This window comes from Aphis gossypii, unplaced genomic scaffold (genome assembly GCF_020184175.1).
Source record: "Aphis gossypii isolate Hap1 unplaced genomic scaffold, ASM2018417v2 Contig00299, whole genome shotgun sequence".
NCBI classification, from domain to species: Eukaryota; Metazoa; Arthropoda; class Insecta; order Hemiptera; family Aphididae; genus Aphis; species Aphis gossypii.
In genome coordinates, this window is record NW_026083058.1 from 78,547 (window position 1) to 88,819 (window position 10,273).

The window sequence follows — 10,273 nt, forward strand, 5'->3', positions numbered from 1 at the left end:
AACTATTCATGTCGAATTTGTACTATAAAAAAAAATGATTTAAAATTTCAATGTTACGAAGATGAAAGTCTACTAAGGTCTATTGATCAATATTATATGCACTTAGAACTAAACAATCTAAGTGCCACTGGCATAAAAGAAAAATGTGTGTGGTTAGATGTTAAAAATTTTAATTTATTTGACCAAGTAGGCGTTGATATAATGCATGATACTCTTGAAGGATGCGCTAAGTATATCATGGGTCTTATTATATCTTATTATGTCAAGGACCTAAAATTATTTTCGTTACAAGTTTTGAATGATAGATTATTTGCATTTGATTTTGGTCCTGAGAAAAATAAACCGTGTACAATTAATATGGATCACATTGATGTAGGAAATGTAAAACAATCTGCATCTGAAATGTTAATTCTAGTTAGATATTTTGGATTAATTATTGGCGATCTTATCCCTATTGAAGAACCAGTTTGGGTTCTATATATTACCTTACGTAAAGTTTTAGATATTATGTTAGCACCTGCACTTGAAGAAGGAAGTATTTATTTACTAAAAACTTTGATAGCAGAACTTAATGATCTTTATTTAAAGTACAGTAACAATTGTCTTAAACCAAAATTCCATTTCTTGGTTCATTACCCATCGATGATTAAAAAGTTTGGTCCTGTTAGTCATATTTGGGCAATGCGATATGAGGCAAAACATAGAATTTTAAAAATTTGTGCTAGGTCGTCATTTAACAGAAGAAATATTTGTTTAACGTTAGCCATTAAACATCAATTACAGCTCAATGCAACATTTTAAGGGTCGATTGTGTGCTACTATTGATGTAGGTCCTCGGAAGATCATTAATTCAATTAAATGTAAAAAAATTATTAATGAACTCAATCTCGATTCCAAAAAACACTATTTCCTGTTACTTGGGCTACTGTTAAAGGTACATGCTACAAAATCAATAGCATACTAACCCAAGATATAGATGATGATAATAATTTTAAATTTATTTCTGTCAAAAATATATATGTTTACGGTTCTGATAAAATCATTTTTGAATACATTCCTTTGATTAGTATTGGCTTTAACGAACATGTTTCTGCGTATGAAGTAAGATTTGATGAATTAGTAGTAGGTAATAATTTTATTTTCCAAAATTCTATAATTTCTCCTATACCAAATCATATAAATATTAATGCAGATGGAACTAGGTATATAACATTAAGGAGTTCTTTGTAATGTATTTTTCACATCTTGTATTGCAACGTTTTTAATATCTACAATATTAATAAATCATCTTATATATAATGTATGTTATTTGTTTTAAGTTTACTACCTATGTAATGTAAATAAATATAAAATAAAATAGATTTATTATATATGTTTTTAATATTTAATTCACTCTCAAATCTTGTATATTATTAGGTAAAAAAAGTTTTTCATTAATCTATTAGAACAGATTTTGTATGGATTAAGAATATTATTTGAAATGTAAAATTAATGTAGTATTTGTTTTTAAATTTTTTTTAGTTTACAATATAATATGAAATAATACAAATGTAAAACTATCCAACAATCATTGTTATTTTATGCACCCTTTTCCTAATACAAGGTTGATTAATATTGACTGCTAAAAAAATTGAAACAGTCAGTGAAAACTATATTTACTACTATAAAAATGTATATGTATATTACAATATAATTTGTACGACAAACAATTAAATTTGGTTGTATAGTATATCTAACATGACCATTTTGTTATCATTACATAATAATTTGTATGGTTATATATTGTTCCCTCAACAATAATATAAAACATACTGTTCGCGCCAAGACGATTCGTGCGACTTAATTTATTATTGTTATACAGCGATATGCCAAATCGGTGGGTTAGCGCGATCTGCTAATGACCACGACGCCGGCAATCTCCTTGTTATCTCCCTTTTTTCTAATCATTTGTGATATTATTATTATTATTATTATTCTTATAGTATTGCTATTGTCTTTGATTATCGTGTTGGTTAATCATCTGTTCTTATATCTCTCTATATTGTTATTATTTTATTTTGTTATTATCATTATTGTCTTGCGGCCAACGCCCTTATTATTATTATTATTATTATTGTTACTGTTGTCGTTCGGTTCGTGTACCGTTGATCGTTGTGCTCGCTATTGCAGCGGTTTTGTTTTTTTTTATACTTCTTATTAAAGTCGCATTGAGCGCATCTTCATACTATTACTCATTGTTATAATTTTTCGTACCCTTCTACGAATTTTCTTAGTCCGCTATTGCGGTGAAAATAAAAGTGTCTTGTTCCTGTTTTATCTGTGTGTATGGTGCACACTATCGTCGTCAGGTATGCCATATAACTCTTCGTAAGACCGCCAGCACCCGCCGTGGTTTGTGAGAGGCCGTCCAGATCACCAAATCGATCGACACGGCCCGTTGCGTAAGACCGCCAGCACCCGCCGTGGTGTGTGAGAGGCCGCCCAGGTATTCTAGTCAGCGCCATTCCAGTGACCAGTTCCTCATCGTCTCGAGTCATCGGTAGTTTTTAAGTTAGTTTAAGGCCCTTATTTTGTGAGCTCTTTGGTCATTGCACCAGATCGATTCGACCACAGAGCGTCCCTCCCCATAATTAACCTGTTACCTCCTCATTCCCGTGTAGTCCGTTTCCCTTCTTTGTCGTCGTTGTCATAGTGCACATTTAATTGCCTATCCAGTGTTGCTCTAAGGCTGAGTCAATTAAGTTGCCTATCCATCGCTCCGTCGAAACCATTTTGAAATTGTTGTTCTCGGATCATACCGAGTGGTTCTTTGAAAGCCCCACAGTGTTGGGCGCATACACATACATTTGTTATGCCTACAGAAAATATTTTGTGTGTTCTGTAAGTTAAACAGGAATGTATGTGTTTCTGTTACATTATTTCTGCAAGCATTACCAAATAACGTTTTGTAGTAAACACAATTGCTCTTGTAAAAGCAACTAATAACAGCTAACCAATAATGACTTGTAATCTTAACCGAAATTACTGCTGTCCCTGAGCCAACTACTTTTCACAGTTGTGGTAACCATAATTTGGTTATTAGAATTAATTTTTTTTTTCAGTGTAAGATTTTCAATTCATGGTCGTTTTTTATTCCAGTTAGATTTTTATGTATAGTGTATACAGTATGCTTACAATGATAACTTCAAATGTGACTTTTTTTAGTAAAAATGTTGTTTACTTATATTGTAGTACTAATTCCTAATAGTAAAAAAAAAAATATTTGAATAACAATAATATCATCAAATATAGGTACTAAGTAATAACAATACTATTATTTAGAATAGTAATGATAGATTGTCTTTGCTCATAATTTATGTTTTTCATAATATATAATGATTTTATATCATTGAATTTAAATTTAACACTAACCATTACAGCCACATACTTATAATCTACTTTTCAATAGAATGACACTCATTTACCCGATTTTTTTTAGTTATTTTTATTTTATGAGAATAATAAGTTATCTTACCAAATAAAAATTCTTTAAAATCTATTAATATTTCATAAATTGTTTTTACGGAAAATATCGTGAGATTTGTGTTCCAAACATAACAAACGCATGCCGGTGAAACTCCAAATACACGTGAACAATTTAATTCATTCGTATTACATTAGAATATCAATAAGTGCTGTTTCCTTATTTTAGCTTAAATGCTTAACTATTATTAATGAAAATATTCGATACAATATATTATCGTGGTTGCGACGGTGCTATTTTTATCGATAAGTGTTGATACGTGCCGTAGAAATGCTCGTACCGCTAAGAGCAGATTTTCCAAATAATGTTATCCTCTATAGTCTATTATGTTAAACATAAATTTGGTATCATAAATATCACGAAAGTGACAGTTCCTCTTTATACAATAAACATTTTATATATGTACATCTTAAATTATTATATTAACCGACGCAAGTCGCAAACTAGCATTTTAGTGGTAATTATAAATAAATCAAACCAAATGTGTGAATAAACTCTACAATATTATACAAATACTGCTTAGTTTACATTAAAAACGTTCCGTTAAAATATTAAATAATATTATCAAAATATGTTTTTTAACCAATATTATAATCATTAATGGAACTGCATTTAAAATAATATAATATATTTTTCGGTTTACATCTAATAGATGACTAAATACAGAGCATGTATAATGTATATTTTACATAATATACTAGATTCATAGAGACAGTAATAATAGGCATGTTCTTAATATTAATTAAACATAATTTAATGGTAGGTACTTAGGTACTATTACCCGATCCATAGTCTTTGATCAACTTATCTTTATAAATCACAACACCTTCAGTAATAAATTCACGTGATAATACTCCTTTTTTTGGCATTTTTACATCAATAGAAATGAACAAATAAACAAATTAAATGCATATAATACCTATAAGGAGGCTGAATATGGAATAAATTATTTTTAATAACAAGTCAGGTTTTGTTATTATAATAAATCAGTGGATAAAATTAATACACTGTTTTTAGATTATTAAATATGTGAATATAATAGGGATTCTTCATATAAATAACATTAGAGTCTATATTTTGGTAAAGTAAATGTATATATCAATGTGGTACAAAATATTTTTCAACTAGCAAAAGGATTAAAAATACTATATAATATATATATATATATATATACTAGCTGACCCCGTGCACTTCGTTGCCCGTTAAAAATGCAAATTCTATATAATATGATTCGAATTTTGATTAATTTGTTATTTACTATTCGGTTTAACGGTGTTCAAAACTTAGATATTTTCATTGACTGTTTTGATTCTCAAAAATCTTGTAAAAGCACCACTTTAATATGCGAATTTTGTAAAATGCTTTCTTATTACACACTAAATTTGTGATACGATTTTACGAATGTACCGTGTAAATTGTAGGCATCGATCTATCATTGTTCAGGCTCTACGTTTATCAGTCAGTGAGTTACTCAAGTCATAATATTATAGTCATTCTGCTTACCGTTGCCGTGAGACTCTCTTATGATTATGAGAGCAGTATATACTATATTATCATATAGGCAATCCACACGTGGTGGATTGCGGACCCCGCGAGATGTGTCTAAGAAGTTTAAAATTTCTAACACTTAAGTTTCAAAGTTATGTCATTTTTTTTTTTTACTACAGTGGGTAAAATACAATAATGTGCCATCTCGTGGTTTTTGTATTGTTGCCTGTTGGTAAAACAATAAAACTTAGTATAACTTGTTATGTTAGTCTATTGCTGTGAATTTGAAATTTACTGTGACAACGAATCATCAGTTCCAGAATATTATCGGCGCTCGCCACATATTATTAATAATAAATATTGAAAAAAAAACTATTCTATCTTTTAAGTTGGACCATATTATTAAATGGTTACCAAATTTTATCAAAATCCATAATTCATTATATTAATTTTATATATTACCATAGCAACCACAAATAAATAAATATTATTCTCAAATCTTATAACCCCCATAGCAACCATTTATAAACAAAAATTTCTATCGTAAATCTTAATATTCCTGTTTGAGCACATATTATTAATAATAAATATTGAAAAAAAACTATTCTATATTTTAAGTTGAACCATAATATAAATGGTTACCAAATTTTATCAAAATCCGTTCAGTAGTTTCGGAGTTTATAGCGAACATACATCGTGACACGAAATTTTTATATATATAGATATATATTATATACAACATAAGAAATTCCACATAGAAAACATGAATCAATAAAATGAATTAAAATAACTGATAATATATGTTACTTACATTTATAAATCATAAGTTAACCAAATTAAAAAAGGCCTCAATGTAGTAGTTATTAAAAAATGCTAGTATGTTGTTTTTATTGTCATATTTGATACAATAAATGAAACAAAAATTAATTTCGTAAAAAAAAAAACTAACTTACTTATTGTTTGTCTGAAACGAAAGTATAATTAATAATTATACAATACATATAAAAATAAAATAATATTATATTAAATTGCAAAATTTACAATATACATTAAGAATAATAAGTTTACAAAATATATAATTAGCTACAAATCAATATTAATTATTTTGATTAGGTACATAATATATTTATAATTCATCATAGAACAGCATTTAAAAAGTATGTAATTAGTAACTATCCAATGATGATGGTGATTTTTTAAATAACATGCTTTATAATCTTGTCATAAGTTACAAGCGATTGGTAAAAATAAAAATTTGAAATTCGAACTTACGGAATTTCCCCAGCCCCCCCCCCCCCAAAAAAAAAATTTTGATTTAAAAAAAAACCAAGTCTCTACAAACGAAAAAAATATGATTACAAACCTATACAAATCGGCTACAAACGATTGGTATGGTTAAACAAAAAAAAAACAAGTGTTGGGGGGGCTGGGGAAATGTTACCTGACACGAACGACGTTGTGCTTTAAATTTACGTTTGTTATAATATGTATTGTACAAATATATAAGTACACTGGTGTTATTCATACTCGTATACTTTATTTCAATCATTACCTCAATTTTTACAAGTGCTTGTTGGACACGTTACAACAGCGCTCTATGACACTGCTTTTCAGTCGAGTTAAGTCATATTCTTCTGTATACATTAACATATTTATCACGAAAAGAAATTACGTAAAAGTTGAAAGATTACGAATTTAAAAAATATTACTATTATCAGTATAATCGACTCAATGATGATGTACACTTTACACCTATTATACAGCAACAGTAGAGCTAGTTCCCCGATTTGTATTATTTAATAGATTATAGCTGGTCAAACACTCTTGTGGTTGTGCTTACGCGAAATGTTAAAAATAAATCACAAACATTTAATCAAGATAAGATACAAATAATTTTAAATATATTCCCTAACAGTACAGGGAGGCGATTCTACTAACGCGTGATCGTCGTACTAAACGTAACGCGCATGAATATAGGGAGTAGATGATAGGCGTATTACTATTCCACTACTACGTGTTCGGTTAACTCGGCAGAATGGACTCCAATAATTACGCTGGAAACGATCGGAAAAGTCTGTAGTTTTGAGCGTATAAAGCGTGATATGGCATAAATATGTGGTGATTACGACGTATTATCATCACTTACGCTAGCGCGTCCGCCGTATTATTGTCGTCACTATTTTGTTTTCCGTTCCTAACGTCGATGTATTTTTATTGTATATGTTGTAAACGTTTATATTGTTATATTGTATTTTATTGTGTATTTTTTGTATCGTCTTTGATCGCGCAACGACGCGCCATCTTAACTTCTTCTCCCGCCTCGCGCGCTAACGTTTTCGCCGTTACGGGCTCCAAACTTTTCTCGCTCGCCTCGAGTACTCACTCCTGTTTTCGCGATTCGACTCGACGCACTACAGCCCTCAGTCCGCTCGCACTTAGTTTTTCACGCGTTTTAGTTTTTTTTGTCCGTTACGACTTGTATTTTTGTCTCGCCGGACCATCGTCCGCGTAACTTTTTTTCTACTTGATACTTTGTTTATTTTGTCAAATAAATTACGTAAAATACGTTTTTCTTACAAAACGTTGGTTTGTCTTCTTTTTCGTAGTTTTTAATATCCCTTCTCCTGCCGGAGTCAGCATAAGTTTTAGTTCTACCTTATCACCGCGGTAGCTAAAAATATTATGATTTCGTTATCAATTAGTTTGTTATTATCAATATTATAGGTATTTCCTATTTTAAAGGTTTTTCACTTGTCCTAAGTATAATTTATTTATGATTTTTTACCTATACATTTACTATGAATAATATTCAATGAAATATTCGATTGTTTCTGGATGATGAAGTTCGAGAAATAGAATACAATCAACAGCAGCGAACATTGTGTGCTACTCTTAAGGTAGAAAGACTTTTAAGTCATAGCAGAAGTATATTTAATTTACCAGACATTGAATTTTGGAATGCATATAGAGTTAATAAGGCCACATTAGAGCGTATTATTCAAGAACTAACACTATTTTTGAAAAAAAACTGTAGAAGTGATGGAATATCAATAGAAACTAAAGTCACATACATTTTTTTGGACAATTAAAGTTACAATATTGTGTTGTTGACATTTCTATTTTAATTATTTTATTATATAGGTTAGAACCGTTGTTCGATTTCTTGCTCAATGTGCTTACCAAAGAAGAGTGGGTAATGAAAATAATATTAGCTTATCCCAACCTTCAATGAGTAAAGTTTTAAATGAAGTTATTGATTGTATTAATCTGCATCTCCTTCAGAAGTACATTAAATTTCCAACATCTAATGTAGAAAAACAAAAAATCAAGGAATGGTATTATTTTAAATAAAAATAAAATATTGTCTGTTTTTAAATTACAAATAATTTATACCAATAAAGGTTTCGTACAAGGTTCGTATTTCTGGAGTAATTGGAATAATTGATGGCTCACAAATTGATATATTCCCTCCTTCAACTAATCATAATCAATATCCTGAATTTGTTTATGTTCATCGAAAAGAGTTTCATTCAATCAATACTCAGCTTGTAAGTAATAGATAAATAAATAAATTTCTATGCATTGTAACGTGCCACGTATAAGCAGTAGAATGATATCGTATCGGATAGGTTGTTGTAAAATAAATGAAGACTCTTGAAATAATTCTAAGTGTTTTTTATTGAAAATTATTCTAAGTCCAATAAATTAAATAAATTAAACTTGTGAAAAATATTCTAAGTCCAAATGACAAAACTATTGATCTGGGTGACGTGAAGGTGCTCGCTCTAACTCTGATGGATCACGTCTGAAATGTGCCTAATCTGGACCCCCTTATATATCGTCCAGAAACCCCCGCTATACCGGCAGGTCCCTGCTGGTCAGCGTCACCTGCATCCGCTTCTTCCCACCCTTTGCGTTATCTGAGCGACGCAGTGTGTTAATCATATGTCGACGATTTCCTGTCAAGTCATACGCGTAAGTGCAATGATGCTGTATGTGCCCATGAGCGATACCGCCTTATAATTTTATCGATGCGGCCAGCGTTTCTAGGAAAAGTTACTCCTCTGTTTTTAAGTTTTCTGGTTAGTTTTCGCCTTTCACTTCTACGCCTAAAATTACTGATCATATTTATTTTAACGAACTCGTTAGTGAGTTGTAAGAAATATTCCCTATTTTGGATTTGGTCATTTATTATCTATGTTTCGATGCCTATGTATATTATATTTAATATATGAGACATCATATGTTATACCTAACGTTGCAGCATCTTAAAACTTTATGTTTCGAACTGTTAAAATTGCTTAAAAGATTTTTAATGAAGATGGTATTATTTTATAGATAGTTGATCATACCTACCGCATACTTAATGTTAATGCGAAGTTCACGGAATCAACACATGATTCCCACATTTGGAAAATGTCATTAATTAGAAACCATTTAAGTAATACATATAGGCATGATCATGAATGGCTTTTAGGTGATAGTGGTTATCCATTAGAACCTTGGTTACTAACACCTTTCAGTGACCCAGAAGATGGAAGCCTAGAAAGCAGATTTAATGTTAATTTCACTTCGGCTAGATCGATTGTTGAACGAGCTATTGGTATGCTGAAAGGTCGCTGGAGATGCCTTTCCAAACATAGAATGTTGCACTATAAACCAACAACTGCAAGTAAAATTATTAAGGCCCCTGCAAACGTGTCATTTTTAAAGAGTTGTGTTTAGGCAACTATTTCGTTCCATGCCGACACTGCTCGTCGTTGTGTGTGTAGTAAATGATCATTAGCAGTGTTTGGCGAATTCCTTATAATAAGGAATTCGTTCCGTTCCTCGTTCTTTTTAATAAAAAAGGAATTCGTTCCGTTTCTTGTTCCTTAAAAAAAAATTAGGACCCCATTCCTTTGTCGTTCCTTTGAAAAAGGAACGAGTTCCTTTTTAGTTTCAAATAAAATAAAAATTCTTATTTAATCATACATTTTTTTCATTCATAGACATACTTCGGTACTTTATTTTTTTATTATACTTCTAAACATACCTACAAGTACATATTGTATTATTTACTATTTAGTTTAAAAATATAAATACTGGGACAAATATAATATCAAAATATTAAATGATATACTGTAGTTTTTTTTTATATCTTTATTTTTTTAAACAATATAAATTAATATTATAAAACAATTGCCTATACTGTAAGTACTATAGTCTTGTCACGTAGCACAATAATAATAATAATATCAGGAAAAAAAAGAAACTACAAGA